The sequence below is a fragment of the Castor canadensis genome, chromosome 13, assembly GCF_047511655.1.
Source record: "Castor canadensis chromosome 13, mCasCan1.hap1v2, whole genome shotgun sequence".
NCBI classification, from domain to species: domain Eukaryota; kingdom Metazoa; phylum Chordata; class Mammalia; order Rodentia; family Castoridae; genus Castor; species Castor canadensis.
In genome coordinates, this window is record NC_133398.1 from 31370457 (window position 1) to 31385896 (window position 15440).

General features: G+C 33.1%; 1 long non-coding RNA gene across 1 annotated transcript in view; it reads right to left on the reverse strand.

The window, feature by feature from the left end:
* Positions 1-381: 381 nt before the first annotated feature.
* The window catches only part of LOC141415634 (uncharacterized), a 252886-nt gene continuing 237827 nt past the window's right edge, over positions 382-15440 (reverse strand). The window contains exon 13 of the long non-coding RNA XR_012440624.1: positions 382-663. This is a non-coding gene — a long non-coding RNA (uncharacterized lncRNA). The remainder of the gene's footprint in view (positions 664-15440) is intronic.

Consider the following 15440-nt stretch of genomic DNA (forward strand, 5'->3'; position numbering starts at 1 on the left):
TATAAGATACACGATGTTTTGGTTTGTTTGTTTTCATATGAGTATTATCCCAGCACATTGGGTTGCTCAATAAATATGTAATTAATAAATGGGTGAAAAAATAACTTTTTGCAATAAATGAAATGAATATCTCAAAAGGAGTTAAGTAAAATATCAACTGAAATTTTTACAAAAAAGGGGGAAAGTAAAAGTGTTTATATTTCTTCTAATTATGTAATTGGAAGTTTCAATAATTACATAAACCTCAAGCTTACATTACTAAAAGAATGTTAAAAAGTTGGAAAGGAGAGACATTTGAATAAGAATGAGAGGTCCATGTCAAGCTTACTGGTAACTGAATTTAATAAAATTCACAATCATTCACATTTAAAACCTAGAGCATTAGGGTAACAGGGGCTGAATTTATGTTCCAGCCTGAAATAATACACAAATAACAATAAAATTAACATATGTATGAAGCAACAAATTTCATAATTTTGGAAATTAGTCAACAAAGGAACGTGTTTTAGACTGTTTCATATTTCTCTAACAGAATACCACAGAATGGGTAAATTATCCCCCAAAAAGTGATGTATTTCTCACATTTCTAGAGGCTGGGAAATCCAAGATCTAGAGGCTAGCTTTTGGTGAGGGCCTGCTGGCTGCATCATCCTATGGTGGGGACTGGAACAGGGAGAGGGAAGGAGAGAGAGAAAGGGAGAGAGAACACAAAGGAGTCAAATTCACTCTTTTATGAGGAAACAACTCCCACAAATATGCTTCAAGAAGAAACCCACTCCCTTGATGACAGCATTAATACACTTATGAGGATAGGGTCTCCTTACCCCTTAAGGCCTCCTCTCCCAGCACTACTGAATTAAGGATCAAGTTTCTACTGCATGAACTCTGGAGAACACATTCATACCATACCAGACAGTGAAGCCATAGAAACAGAAAATGAGTGAGTCCTAGAATCCTAGTCCTAGAATCCTGCCTTGCAGTAGTTTCCATGTCACAGTGCAAAGAAAGAGAACAGGGAGAAACCTAGTGATCTATGTACATTGAGAGGATTGTGAAGGGAGTCCATAAACAAACCAGATAGAACTGTCACGACAGAGGACTGGAAAGGAGAATAACACAGAGATTTCTAGGTCTTCAGAGGATCTCCCCTGAATATACTGCCCATGCTGGTAAACAACCTTTAAAAACTTATTCCCATGACAATTTGCACAGTGTTTCTACCAACTAGATTGTATAATCTCTTAATCTACAGGGGAAAAATTAAAGGAGGCCTAAAAGCACTATACTGAATATCACTCCTATCCTACCCCAAAAATCTTAAAAGAGAAAAATACTTCCAGTAACTTGACTGTCCAGAACAATGCCCAACAGTACCTTTATAAGTTAAAAAAAATAGCACCCAACAAAATAAAAAATCCCAGTGCCCCACATTCAAACAAAGATTATGAGGCATGCAAAAAACCAGGTTTCTGAGATGAAAAATACAATGTATGGCATTAGTGATAAATGAGACATTTATGAAAAAAGTTAATAAATTTGAATACATAGGAGTAGGGAGAAAAACAACTAAGCAAAATGGAAAAAAAGAATTTTATTTTAATTAAAAGAAAGTTGTGATTTTTTGGAACATTTTAAAGAGGTTTAAAATATGTGTAACAGAATTCCCAAAGAAGATGGAGGGTAACAGAAAAATATTTGAAGAAGTAATGACCGAAATTTTTCAAAACTTGACAAAAACTATGTACCTATAGACTCGAGAATCTCAGTGAATATAAAGTGCAATAAACTCTAAGAAAATTGCATGTGGGAGTATAGTAATTAAAATGCTCCAAATCACTAAACAAAGAGAAAACATTTTCTATTCATACATGTTCACATTATACACAAAGGAACAAGAACAAGATGAAGAACAGATTTCTTATATAAAGACAATGTAAATTAGAGGATGGTCAAGCAACATAAAGTACTAAAGAAAACAAAAACAAAAGGCATGTTAGATTACCCAGAAATGCCTTTTTTAAAAAATGAAAATAATTTGTTTTTCAGACATACAACACTAAAAAACTCATCTCAGAAGAGTTAGCAATGAAAGGTATAGTTTAAATATACTTCAAATTGAAAGAAAAGGATGCTAGATAGTAATATGTATATGGAATGTTACAAAGAAAGAAAACCATGGTAATGATAGGATAAATATATAACCTTAATCTGAATATTTCTATTTTTATATAAATATCTTCATCTAAATATTTAAACATATTGTCTAAATATTATTTTTATCAAAAATACTAATGATGTATTGTGGAGTTTATGACATGTTAAAATGAAATGTATGACAAAGATTTCTGCCTTCCTTTCAGACAAGAAATGGAAATATAAGATTCTGTTACAGTGCAGTTGTATAATATTGCTTAAAGTACTACATGAAACAGCCAATGAAGTAGCAAAACATAGACATAAAACAGAATCATACAGAAGAATGCAGAAAAAGAAGAAAAAAAGGAACAAAGAATAAGAAAGACACACACCAACAACAAAATAATGGTTTTAAATTTAACCATCTAAATAATACATTAAATATCAAAGGACTAACCCCCAACTAACAGGTTGAGATTGGTTGATTTGATTTTTTCATTTTTAAAGCAAAACACCACAATATGCTGCCTGTGGTTGGCAAAATTTCTAAACTGGCCTCTCCAAAGAGGTCTCACCCTAACCCCCACATCTGTGAATATGAAATATTCCCACAGTTATATTGTTATATTTCTCAGTGAGGTGGGCCTAATCTAATCACATGAGTGCCTAAAATCAGTGAGCTGTTTCCAACAGGTGGTAGATAAGCAAGACAAATTGGAATTCGCAGTGATTCAAACTAAAAAAAACTGTAATGCTGTCGGTTTGAAGCTGCAGACAGATACATGAGAAAGATTTCAGGCAGCCTGAAGAAGCTGATGACCTCCCAGGAATGACAGCCAGTAACAAAACAGGAATCTAAGACCTACAGCTACAAACTATAGGATTCTGCCCATACCAGGGAAACAAATTCTTCCTTAGAAACTCCAGGTAGAAGCTAGCCTGGCCAACATCTTGACTTCAGCACTGTGAAACTCTAGCAGAAAATCCAGCCCAGCCTGTTTAGACTTCTGACTTACAAAATTGTGAAATAATAAATGCAAGTTACTTTAAGTCATTGTGGTAATTTCTTATGCCAAAATATGAAAGTAAATACAATGCTTATAAGAAATATACTTTGAGAGAGATTAAAACAAAAAGAATAAAAAGATATGTACCAACTATACCAACATGCATTGGAAGAAAGAGCAAGAGTAATACTACAAACAGTAGATCTCTTTGTAATCATTTCACAATGAAAAGGGGACGAATGAATCAGAAGTAAATACCAATTTTAAACATTTATGTATCTAGTAAGAGAGTTTCAGAATACATGAAGCAAAAACTGAAAACAAAAAAAAAAGAACCCAAACATATCTACAATTGTGATATAATACCCCTTGCTCAATAATTGAAAGAAAAATATACAAAATCATAGAAAAATAGAGAAGACTCTAACAAAACTACTAAACAAGTTGATCTAATTGAATTTAAGAATTTAAGAGTTAACAACAGCAGAATATACACCTTTTATAATTTACTTGAAAAATACCAAGATAGATCATAGTTAGGGCCAGGAAACAAGTCTGTAAATTTAAGATTATCCAAGTGATGCAAATTATGTTCTTTGAATGCCAAAAAGATATCTAGAAAATTCCCAAATATTTGAAACTTAAATTTTATATTTACAAACAAACCAGGAGTCAAAGCAGAAAGGGTGAGTGAAATTATAAAGTATTTTGAACTGACTAAAACATAAATATCACATATCAAAATGTGTGGGAGGTCATTACCATAGTACCTAGGGGAATTTATAGCCATTCATGTTAGAAAATATAACAGTTTCCAAATCAGTGAACTGAGCATCTATCTCAAGAATCAAGAAAATGAAGATGAAATTAAATCCAAAGAAGCAGAAGAGAGGAAATTGTAAAGTTTAGATTGAATATACATAAAATAGAAAAATTACAAAGTAGGGAAAAATAATGGAATCAAAAGCCAGTTCTTTGAGAAAATTCATAAACTAATAACCTTAAAGCACATAAATCTGGAAATAATAATAGACAAATTACCAATATCAGGAAGAACAAGATGGTTCTTCAGAACTATAGGTTCTTCAGAAATAAAATAAATATTATTTTCAGCTTTATGCCAATAAGCTCAACTTAGATGACATGGCAAACTTACTGAAAAATACAAATTACCAAAATTCATACACAAAGAATAGATAATCCAAATAGCCCTGAATCCATTAAAGACATGCTAAGGTCTAGGAATATAGCTCAGGGGTATCAGTACTTGCCTAGCATGCCATGTGAGGCCATGGGTTCAATCTCCAGTACCTCAAAAAGAAGAAAAAGAAATTATAACATGTTGTTAAATATCTCCAACTCCAGGCCCAGACAATTTTGCTACAAAGTGCTATCAAACATTTAAGAAGGAGATAATATCAATTCTACACAAACTATTGAAAGTTTAAAAGAAGCTTCTCAGTTCATTCTATGAAGCCAGAATTATCCTGATATTGACACCTGACAATACATGAAAAGAAAACTTCAGGCCAGTATCTCTCATTAACACACATGCAGAAATTTAAAAAGTAATTTTAGCAAAATAAATCTATTATTTTTTAAATATAACAAGTCACAAACAAGCGGAGTTTATAACGGGACTGTAAAGTTGTTTTGGCATGTTGCAATTATTCAAGGATATTCATTATATAAACAATCTAAAAGTGAAGGAAAACATATGAACATCTCAAATGTTGAAGAAGCATTTGAAAGTAACCAGTATCTGTTCCTGATTTTAAAAAATTATTCTTTTGGCAAGCTAGAAATAGAAATGGCAGCTTTCACCCTGATTAAAGATTCCTACCAAAAAGAAAAAAAAAAGACCCTACACTAACATGACATTAAATTATAAACAGTTAATGTTTTGCCTTCAATATCAGGAAGAAGCAGGAGCAGCCATTCTAAACATTTCTATTCAACATTGTGGTGGAGTTTCTAGTTAATGCAATGAAAAAGAAAAAGGAAGAAAGCTCATCCAGACTGCAGCAATCCTGAACCACTGAAACATGATCATCTGTATACAATACCTGATGAAATAAAGAATGACTGGAGTAATAAGTGGGCTTAACAACATTGGTGGTTTTAAAATAAAAATTCAAAAAGTCAACTGTGCTTGTGCACAATAGCAAGAAAGAATTAGAAAATGATAATAATTAAGAATGTAAAAACACCTCCAAAAAGAAGAACTATAGGCCAATCTCCTTAATGAACGTTGATGCAAAAATCCTCAATAAAATAATGGCAAACCAAATTCAACAACACATCAAAAAGATTATTCACCACAACCAAGTAGGCTTCATCCCAGGAATGCAGGGGTGGTTCAACATACGAAAATCAATAAACATAATAAACCACATTAACAGAAGCAAAGACAAAAACCACTTGATCATCTCAATAGATGCAGAAAAAGCCTTTGATAAGATCCAGCACCATTTCATGATAAAGCTCTAAGAAAACTAGGAATAGAAGGAAAGTTCCTCAACATTATAAAAGCTATATATGACAAACCTACAGCCAGCATTATACTTAACGGAGAAAAACTGAAACCATTCCAAAATCAGGAACCAGACAAGGATGCCCACTATCTCCACTCCTATTCCACATAGTACTGGAATTCCTAGCCAGACCAATTAGGCAAGAAGAAGGAATAAAAGGAATACAAATAGGTAAAGAAACTGTCAAAATATCCCTATTTGCAGACGACATGATCCTATACCTTAAAGACCCAAAAAACTCTACTTAGAAGCTCCTAGACACCATCAATAGCTATAGCAAGGTAGCAGGATATAAAATCAACATAGAAAAATCATTAGCATTTCTATATACTAATAATGAACAAACTGAAAAAGAATATATGAAAACAATACCATTTACAATAGCATCAAAAAAAAAATCAAATACCTAGGTGTAAACCTAACAACGGATGTGAACGACCTCTACAAGGAAAATTATAAACTCCTGAAGAAAGAGATTGAGGAAGACTATAGAAAGTGTAGAGATCTCCCATGCTCATGGATTGGTAGAATCAACATAGTAAAAATGTCTACACTCCCAAAAGTAATCTACATGTTTAATGCAATTCCCATCAAAATTCCAATGACATTCATTAAAGAAATTGAAAAATCTACTGTGAAATTTATATGGAAACACAAGAGGTCACGAATAGCCAAAGCAATACTCAGTCAAAAGAACAATGCTGGAGGTATCACGATACCGGACTTCAAACTATATTACAAAGCAATAATGATAAAAACGGCATGGTACTGGCACAAAAACAGACATGAAGACCAGCGGAACAGAATAGAGGACCCAGATATGAAGCCACACAACTTTAAACAATTTGTCTTTGACAAAGGTGCTAAAAACATACAAAGGAGAAAAGGTAGCCTCTTCAACAAAACCTGCTGGGAAAACCGGTTAGCAGTCTGCAAAAAACTGAAACTAGATCCATGTATATCACTCTATATAATATTAACTCAAAATGGATCAATGATCTTAATATCAGACCACAAACTCTAAAGTTGATACAGGAAAGAGTAGGAAATACTCTGGAATTAGTAGGTATAGGTAAGAACTTTCTCAATGGAACCCCAGCAGCACAGCAACTAAGAGATAGCATAGATAAATGGGACCTCATAAAACTAAAAAGCTTCTGCTCAACAAAAGAAATGGTCTCTAAACTGAAGAGAACACCCACAGAGTGGGAGAAAATATTTGCCAGCTACACATCAGACAAAGGACTGATAACCAGAATATATAGGGAACTTAAAAAACTAAATTCTCCCAAAACTAATAAAGAAATGGGCAAGTGAACTAAACAGAACTTTCTCAAAAGAAGTAATTCACATGGCCAAAAAACACATGAAAAAATGCTCACCGTCTCTAGCAAAGGAAATGCAAATTAAAACCACACTAAGATTCCACCTCACCCCTGTAAGAATAGCCATCATTAGCAACACCATCAACAACAGGTGTTGGCAAGGATGTGGGGGAAAAGGAACCCTTTTACACTGTTGGTGGGTATGTAAACTAGTACAACCACTCTGGAAAAAAATTTGGAGGCTACTTAAAAAGCTAAACATTGATCTACCATATGATCCAGCAATACCACTCTTGGGGATATACCCAAAAGACTGTGACACAGGTTACTCCAGAGGCACCTGCACACCCAAGTTTATTGCAGCACTATTCACAATAGCCAAGTTATGGAAACAGCCAAGATGCCCCACTACTGACGAATGGATCAAGAAAATGTGGTATCTATACACAATGGAATTTTAAGCAGCCATGAAGAAGAACAAAACATTATCATTTGCTGGTAAATGGATGGAATTGGAGAACATAACTCTGGGTGAAGTTAGCCTGGCCCAAAAGACCAAAAACTGATGTTCTCCCTCATATGCGGACATTAGATCAAGGCCAAAACAACAAGGGGATTGGACTTTGAGCACATGATAAAAGCGAGAACACACAATGGAGGGGTGAGGACAGGTAAGACACCTAAAAAATTAGCTAGCATTTGTTGCCCTTAACGCAGAGAAACTAAAGCAGATACCTTAAAAGCAACTGAGGCCAATAGGAAAAGGGGACCAGGATCTAGAGAAAAGGTTAGATCAAAAAGAATTAACCTAAAAGGTAACACACATGCACAGGAAATCAATGTAAGTCAATGCCCTGTATAGCTATCCTTATCTCAACCAGCAAAAATCCTTGTTCCTTCCTATTATTGCTTATACTCTCTCTACAACAAAATTAGAAATAAGGGCAAAATCGTTTTTGCTGGGTATTGAGGGGGTGGGGGGGAGAGGGAGGGGGCGGAGTGGGTGGTAAGGGAAGGGGTGGGGGCAGGGGGGAGAAATGACCCAAGCCTTGTATGCACATATGAATAATAAAAGAAAAAAATAAATAAAGGGAAATCCTGTTCTGCTCAACCACAAAAAAAAAAAAATGAAATCCTTCAGAAAAAAAATCTGACAAAATATGTGAAATACCTATATACTGAACATTATAAAACAATGTGGAGAGCAATTAAGAATGACTTAAGTAAGTTGAGATATATACTGTGCTCATGAGTCAGAACAATTAAAATGGGTAAGGCGACAATTCTCACCAAATTGACCTACAGAGTCAATCTTATACGTAGATTCTAAGTTAAAATCTAGGTAATGCTTTTAAAATTCTAAACTTCACATAGAATTCCAATACTTAGCATAGTCTAAACAATTTTTGAACAGAACAAAGCTTGAGGAATAACACCATGTGACTTCGAAGGTATAATAAATCAAGACAAGTTAGGGGAAAAACATAAAAATTTTTTCAATGAAACAGAATAGAATTCAGACATATATCACACATGTACAGACAGCTGATTTTCAACAAGGTACAAACGCAATTCAGTGCAGAAAGGATAATTTTTTTTTCAACAGATGTTTTGGAACAATTGATTAACCATATGCAAATATACAAACTTTCATCCTTAGTTCACACCTTAGCAAAATTAGCACAAATGTGAATATAGATATAAATGAAAAAACTAAAACTGCAAATTTTATTGAAAATATATGAGAAAAATTTTCATGAGCATAAGTTTGGAAGAGATTACACACACACACACAAAGATAGATAAATTTGACCTCATGAGAATAAGAAGCATCTGCTTTTAACATGTTTTAATTATACCTCAACAAGTTTGTTAAAATAATTAGGAAAATAGCACAGGGTTATCAATTTTTATTTTATGAAGTAAAATCATGAAAATAAAACATTTTTGTGCTGTTACTATTATTTCGTAAATAAAATATAGGTAAAAAAACTCATTACTATGAGATTTTGCTATAATAAAAGATAGTCTTTCAAACTAAATTAAGATGTTTATTTTAAACTTGTTATATTGTATTTAATTTCTCAATTTTTCAAGGAGAAACATTTCACTAAATGGCATATATTCCTGCATGGAGGCTAGCAAACTACTGATGCTCAGAATTAGGTAGCCTGTCTCTGAGCTTGGTTTATTAAGAATTGCTTATTATTCCTGGAGTTGAGAACCATAGTGCCAGTTCCTTGCTATAATGAATGCTTAATGTTTATAAATCATTGAATCAGTATCATTGGTAGAATGCAAGCTGTCCTCCAAAGGAGATTGTTAAAAATTGTTCTAAAGAATTAAAATATGTTGTATTATAATACACACCCAGTGATGCCTTCTTGATTTGTGCAACGTGCTTTGTCTGGTATTACTTTTAATGTACATCAATTAAAAAGCTAAAAATGACCTTTTACTGGCTTAAATGCAGTCTCATGAATGAGACACATAATAGGAAGAATTTGTCTTTGCAATTCCAAAATTTACCTGTTGAGTTGTCATTTAGGAAAACTTATGAATAAGCTTGACAAGATTTCAAGTCTGCACAGTGTCTTATTCTGAATTTCCTATTAAGATTTAAAAGCCTAAAAGTAAAGCCCTTGGCTGATTTGTTTTAGGTGAAACTATAGTAACTGGATATCTAGTGCAAAGTTTAAATCATGACAATGATAAAATTTGAATATTTCCTGATCTACTCTCCAGATGATGATTTAAAAAAAAATTGCCCAGAGGGTACTTTCAGTTAGTCTTTGAGATATTACTTTAAGAAAGCTCTTTTACAGTGGTCTCTGGGGAAAATATATCTGAATCAAGACAGAACCTTACACTGAGAACCTTAGTGCTGCATTAAGATAGCTCTATTAGTGAGAGACCTATCTCACCTTACAGTTACAGGACCAAGGATGCTCCCTTCATGAACTTAACTGAAGACAGATTTCAGCAATGGAGCAGAAATCTGAATCAACTTACAGTTTTAAAACAGGCCAATAAGATGAAAAGAAAACCAGTAAGGAGCAAGTCAAGCTTAGCAAAGTTCCTGATTCTTTCCCAATTTATGCATATGGGGTGTGAGAATAACAAGTTATTAATAGTCTGTAACTTGAAGTTTATATGCTACATTCCCTTAGAAAAGTGCAAGATGAAGTTGTTCTAATTAAAATTGGAGATGTGAAAGAACAAAACATTATTCAAGATTTTGTTAATTCCCTGTAGACATTAAAAACATGCGACTGATTGAAGCACTGCTAATTAAAAGGTGAGTGAGCTTCATCATAAAAATAAGCCCAATTCAGCACTCGACATAGAACCAAGATTTACATTTCTAAACACAAATGAGATTGTAAAAGTATGTTTGAATACTATGTTGATTAAAATCATTGTACTTCTTAGACAACTAATAAACAATTGCATTTAAGGGGAATACATCCAAAATGAAAGAGGTGCATGTGTAACATACCGTATTCTCTTTGAGGATTACAGTGACTTCTAGAAGTCCTTTTGTGTTTCTTTTATTTATTCCTTTTTCTCTGTCATTAACTACCAGTACAGAATGGTACTAGTCTAAATAGTTTAGCTAACTCTAAAATTCATAATTGGTCAGCAGGAAGTACTAAGGTAAAAAAGACTGTATCAATAATGTATAAGTATGAATTTTCATATATACATGTTTAAGTGTACAACACAAATGTTTACAATGACAAATTCAAATAGCAAGATGGCAACGCCAAGATTTAAGAGAGAAAATACATAACACTGTTTTATATTATATTAGTATTATGCATATGTGTAAAACTACAGTTTAAGAATTTTTATTATAAAACATATTGTAGTGAATGTTTTATTATGAGTTCATTCTTATTTTATTCAGTTGAAGGGACTAGATCCATGTAGTTCATATGTTTCCTCTAACATCCATGTCCTTATTGAAAGGGGGTAGGTGAATAAGAACAAAAAGGGACTGGCATTACAAATTACAGATAATATAGTATTCAGGGTTTAGAAAAACAATTTCTATTTTACATTAAGAATAAATATTTTTTAAACTGTGGCAAAAAGAACATATGGAAATCAGAGAATGGTGATCTGACATAAACATAAGTGTCCCTAAGGAAGTCATCAAATAAATATATCAGTCAAAATATTACAGCTATCCACAAGCAATAAAGAAATAATATATTTTATACAGAGAAAACATTATGCATTTATCAACTAACTAATATTATTATAATAAACAAATTTACTTTGAAATTTAATAATATTCAAACCCCCAAGAGCAAATTTGTATTTCTCTACTTCTCTATTTTAAATTGTATTTGCTATAATATTTGTATAAATATCTAAATAGCATTTAATATTTCTTAATTTCTTTATTACTATAAAATAAACACCATTTTGTGGGGAAAAGAAACACATGGAGTCTTTATTCCATTTCTTGCATGGGTAGCAGGAAATATTTCTTCCCTATCTTTCCTCCCTCTCCCTAATTTACCCTATTTTATTAAAATAAATCCTAACTAATACTTCAAAAAAGAGTAAGAAAAAAGAAGCACATATACTGTTGATGAGAATGTAAATTAGTCTATCTGCCATGGAAATCAATATGGAAGTTCCTTTAAAAACTAAAAATAGAACTACCATACAATCCTGCTATACCATCCTTGGGTGTATACCCAAAGGAATGCAAGTCACACATAACAGACACACCTGCACACTCATGTTTTAGCATTATTCACAATAACCAAATTATGAAATAAGCTTAGATGTCCATCAGCAGATGAATGAATTAAGTGGGTATTATAAGACAAACACCACATCTTTTCTCTCATATGTGGAAGCTAAATCTAAAGAAAAAGAAATGGACATGAATGTGAAAGGGAACTAGTGTGGGAGGGTCTGCAGGAGTTCGGAGTATAAGAGAGGGCAAGGGCAGAAAATAAATGCAAGTACATTGTATGCATATAAGAAAAGGTCATAATGAAACCTTTTAAAAGTATTGCAATAAGGATGAAAGAAGGGGTAGTGAGAGGAATAAGCAAGAGTAAAAGAGGGAGTAAATATGGCCAAAGTACATTATAAGCATGTATGAAATATCACAATGAAACTCTCCACATTATACAATGAATGTGCACTAATAAAAATACACATCATTTAGATTACTTTAATCATGGCTACACATGTTTCCATAAACATATTTGCATCCAAACTGAAGAATAAAACACTAATTACCATGGGGGATATCATCCAAGTATGAAATCAGTTTCCTATCTTTACAGTGTTTAAATTTAATTATTGTAAACAGACACATGCATGCAAAAAATAAGTGCAAGACATATAAATAATAACAAAATACACCCCTGTATAAAATCACAAGAGTGTTAAGACAGAAAATGTCTTGAGTTTCTTAACAGCAGGAGTAGTATGAAAATGAAATAAATGGAAGGCAAGAATCAAGTGTGGATTTGAAAGAATTAGGACATAGAAGAGTGGTAGGCATTCTAAGAAGGAGCACAGTAATAGAGGAAGCCTGGGTATGGAAAACTAACTGTCCTTTATCAAATGTCTATTGATAACATATTATGTGACCAGCACTAGACTCCATGCAGGAGAAAAGTAATCATTAAGGCAAACTCAATGCTCTCCAGAAACACGTAAGTTGGTAGTGGACATCTGTCATTTTACATTCTGCCTTTTTTTGTCTAATTTTTGGCAGCAATGGAGTTTGAACCTGGGGCCTCACACTTGCTAGGCAGGTGCTCTACTGCTTGAGCCATACCCCCAACCAATTCTTTCTCTTTTTCTCATAATAGAGCCACAGTTTTCCTTAGGGATTCACTCTCTGCTATTTACAGATAAGATCATTTAGGATATTTTGAAACTACTTCACTCCCAGCTCCTGAGATAGTCATAACTAAGTCATTTCATAATAAGACAATCATGTAATTGCTAAAACTATTCAAAGAATTATGTAGGAATTATTAAGGTTGGAAGATGCAAATTTCTGGTGGCCAGTTTTCCTTCAAGAAGAAGGAATTAGTCTTTAAGTACAGCCTACACTAAAAAAAGTAAAGCCAAAACAAGCCAACAACAAAAACAGAGTAGCTTTTGACATAACATGAAACCTAGATTCATCTCTGCTTGAAAATCTACTTTTGAATCCTTCATCATATGATCTATTGATTTACCTTGTTCTTTACTTATACAATTCTAAATCAGAATCCTGAATTTTGTTGCTGAAAGATCCTAATTGATTTACTATTGTGTTTGTAATCTAAGGAACAGAAGGCAATAGGTCTAGCTAGGGCAGAAGGTTTGTGTTAGAAAACAGAGAGAATTAATCTTAGAGAGACAAGGAGCAAACAGAGGTATTAAGACATTATCCTAAAAGAATTTGGATTCACCTAAAATTTAAGAAAACAAGAGGATCATTCTCATAATATAAGTTGATACTGGTATGCAAAAATGATTGAAGAGGAAGAAATCAGAACAATGATGCTTAAGTCATTTCCAGGGAAGAATCAACAGTACTTGTAGACTGATTAGAAATCACGGTAGAGGAGACAGAGGAGTCAAAAATTACTCCAAGGTTTCACTAAGAGTTATTTTTAAATCATCTTTAGATGACTCTCTACTGAACTGAGAGAACTGTAAGTACAGCATTGGCAGGAATAAAAGGTACAACAGGAAGACATACTATGGGAAAATGTAAAGTATGATAGGACAATGAAATGTCCTATTAGAAAGATCTATATGGTAAATATACATTTGTCAGTGGAGCGTGGTCAAAAGCATTTTCAAAGACATATTTCTGAGGACATATTTGAAGTAAGTGATATGTTCACATTTCCCACATAAAGTGTAGAGAGAGCTGAACAGTATGCTAAGGAAATTATATAATGTGTTTTCAAACTAGGATGTTTTGAAAGTGAGGCACTCAAAATCTATGTCAGAAACAGAAGCAAATTGTAATGTCCCTGGAATATTGGAACTTTAATAGGATGAAAGTGGATGAAGGTATCCCATTTCAGAAAAGACAGAAAAGCCCCTGACTATCTAGAGACCTTTGGATTTGAGGAAATCAAATGGTACTGAGATCCTAAGTTACCTTGTTAATTTCATTTATCCTTCACAGAGCACCATAGAAGCCTCCAACTTGTTATTGCAAAAAGGGGCAAACAAAATAATAATAATAATGCAAGAAAAGTCTGTGTCCTTAAAGGACATGGAAAAGGATGACCGAATAACAGAAGATATTTTTAGCAATAGCTGCCCAACACCTACCAAACAGGAATAGGAATGGAAAAATCACACTGTTCCCATGGTTTGACTAGGGAACTGATTTTCCACTCTATTCTCCTGCCCCATAGAAGCATTCAGTTTGCTGATTCGCTAGTCCAGTATCAGAGCAGGGAACTAATCTTTTATCCCCTGCCTGGAAGATCCAGGTTGTGTTCCTCTTCTCTACATGGGTTGTAGTATTTATAAACCAAACAGATCTTATAACCCCAAGAGTCACCCAGCATCAACAAGATTGCATAAGGTGGTAAGAGTTGTGAATATTCTGTATTCACTTTCCCTATCACCTGTAATGTCAGGAGTTTGTAAACCATATTTGATAGAGGAAGCAAAGTTGTAATACAATCTGATGCTCAAGATAATGATAAAAGTAAGGATATTAAAAAGAACAAAATGGAAGATTTATACATTTCACTTGAAATGCTAAACTCTCAATATCAATATTTCTTCTGTGTGTGTTACATGTATGACTCCTAGAACAATAACTGGGAAAGTTATGCAAACATTTCACCAAAGAACATTATAAACAAATTATGATGGAATCCTAAGAATTGTACAAATGACCCACAGGATGGGAATAAAAGAGAAACAGAGAAATCATCAATAGAAGAAATGACTTGAACACAAAAATAAAATAACATACATATATCCTATTCTTCAATTACTTTAAATACAAATGGTCTAGATATGTCACCTAAAATATTGAGACTAACAACTAGGTTCAAAAAACCAAAGAACATGATCCAACAATATGAGGTGTATAAGAAACTCACCTCAAATATACTGTTTGAGGTAGGATGGGAATAAAGAGATAAGAAAAGATAGAACATATAAATATTAACCACCTAAAATATAAAAAAGTAGTATTTGCATTAGTATCAAATAAGGTAAACATCAGAATTTAAAAATTGCTAGTTACAAAAAGCTACATTACGTAGTTGTAAAAAGAGAAGTCTCTAAGGTTACATAATCATTCTAAAGGTTACATGCAAAACAGAGCTTCTATAGTTATGACCAAAACTGATAGATCTAAGAGAAGAAATAGATAAATTCATTACCATGGAGGGGATTTCAACAACTTTACTCTCAGCAATAGTAGGATT